The sequence below is a fragment of the Nilaparvata lugens genome, chromosome 6 (genome assembly GCF_014356525.2).
Source record: "Nilaparvata lugens isolate BPH chromosome 6, ASM1435652v1, whole genome shotgun sequence".
NCBI lineage: Eukaryota > Metazoa > Arthropoda > Insecta > Hemiptera > Delphacidae > Nilaparvata > Nilaparvata lugens.
Window position 1 is genome coordinate 34,180,435 of NC_052509.1, and position 2,075 is coordinate 34,182,509.

A 2,075-nucleotide genomic window follows, 5' to 3' on the forward strand; every position below is an offset into this window, starting at 1 on the left:
TTTAGGGGTTTAGGGGTTGAAACCCTATTGACCAGCATAAAAAGTGATTGACCGGGTATTTATAATTGTCCGATTTGTTTCAAATTTGGCATACAGGATAATTCAAACATACTTAACATACTGTTGCAGTTTTATCAAGATATAATGATGTTAAGGGTTGGTTAGGGGTTAAAAACCCTATTGACCAGCATAAAAAGTGATTGACTGGGTATTTCTGATTGTCCGATTCGTTCCAAATTTGGCATGAAGGATAATTCACACATAATAAACATACTGTTGAAGTTTCATCGAAATATAATTATTTTTAGGGGTTTAGGGGTTGAAACCCTATTGACCAGCATAAAAAGTGATTGACTGGGCATTTCTAATTGTCTGATTCATTTCAAATTTGGCATACAGGATGATTCACACATATTTAACATAGGCCTACTGTTCAAGATTTATCAAAATATAATGATGTTTAGGGGTGGTTAGGGGTTAAAAACCCTATTGACTATCATAAAAAGTGATTGAACGGGTATTTCTAATTGTCCGATTCCTTTCAAATTTGGCATGCAGGATGATTTACACCTACTCAACATACTGTTGGAATTTCATAAGAATGTTTCGACTATTGAAGGTGGTAAGGGGTTTAAAACCCTATTGACCAGCATAAAAAGTGGTTGACCGGGTATTTCTAATTGTCCTATTCTTTTTAAATTTGGAATAGAGGATGATTTACACATACTCAACATACTGTTAAAATTTCATCGAAATATGATGGTGTTTAGTCGTGGTTAGGGGTTAAAAACCCTATTGACCAGCATACTATTGGCCGGGTATTACTAATTGAAGAGGTGGAATTCAAAAGGGCTTAAGTAATTTATTTCACATCTTAGTTGAATCTGATCCTAGAGCATCACTTCTAACATTGGAAAAACAATTCAAAACAGTCAAGTAAGTATATTATACACATTACAAATGAGTAATTTTTTCCAAAAGTGCTTTAGTCATGCCCTGTTCTTCTCCAAACAGGCTTGTCAGCTGCCAAGCGTTTTGCGCATGCGCGACTTCCAGCAGTCAGCACCTATTTGCTGTGATTTCGAGGTTATGCTGACTGATTGACTTTGATAGTGAATCGTGTCAGTGAAATGAAGAAGTATGTGATTAATTTTTATAAATAAAAATTAATATTTCGTCATGTACTTAGATAGTTATTAAAACCTTTGTTGGCATCTTAAAGACAAGCTCTGACTATCAATACTCTTATAAATAATAATAGTTTGAAGTTGTCTCTCATATGAATTTTCCAGAAGTGCTCAAGTCACTGACTTGAAGTCTCTTTGGGAAATAACCAAATATTTAACTCCTTAAAAAAAATTATCTTGTGATTGAATCTCACTTTTAATTGTCTTGAAAGAAGGATTTGAAACTGCAAATTACATGACTGATTCTATTCCAAAGTAGCATTCAATTATATTATAAAAAATAGAAAAAATTAGTTCCTGAGAAATTCACTTTTTTGACTCAAGACCTTTTGGAATCCACCTCTTCATGTCCGATTCGTTTCAAATTTGGCATACAGGATAATTTTGTAACAATATTTATTGTTACAATTGTGAGTGATGAGAATTATGCGAATTAGCCTGAGAAGTTAGCCTGTTATGAAAATGGATTTTGCTGTTTTGCTTTTCTGCGTTGTGTTGTGTTGACTCTGTAAGTGTGTGCGTAGAAGCTATGATCCTAAGAATAACAACAATTTTCCTGGAGTATCAGCTTAGTTTATGACCCTTGCTTTTCTGCATTGTGTAGTGTCGACTCTGTAAGTGTGTGTGTAGAAGTTGTGGTACTGAGAAGATCAACAATTTTCCTGGAGGAGCAGTCTGGTTCACGACCTTATAAGGCAAGGAATTTATAGCTGTCAAGGAAAAATAGCTGTCACTTGGTGGGAGAATGTATCTTAAATTGTAGTTGTAACGTTCCTTTCTATTGGTGGAAATTTTTCTAGAAAATAGTAACTGCCAATCACAGTTAACGTTGGTTAGGTCTATCTAGTATGGACGATCACACAGCTGTCCATGGCAAGACGAGAAAAG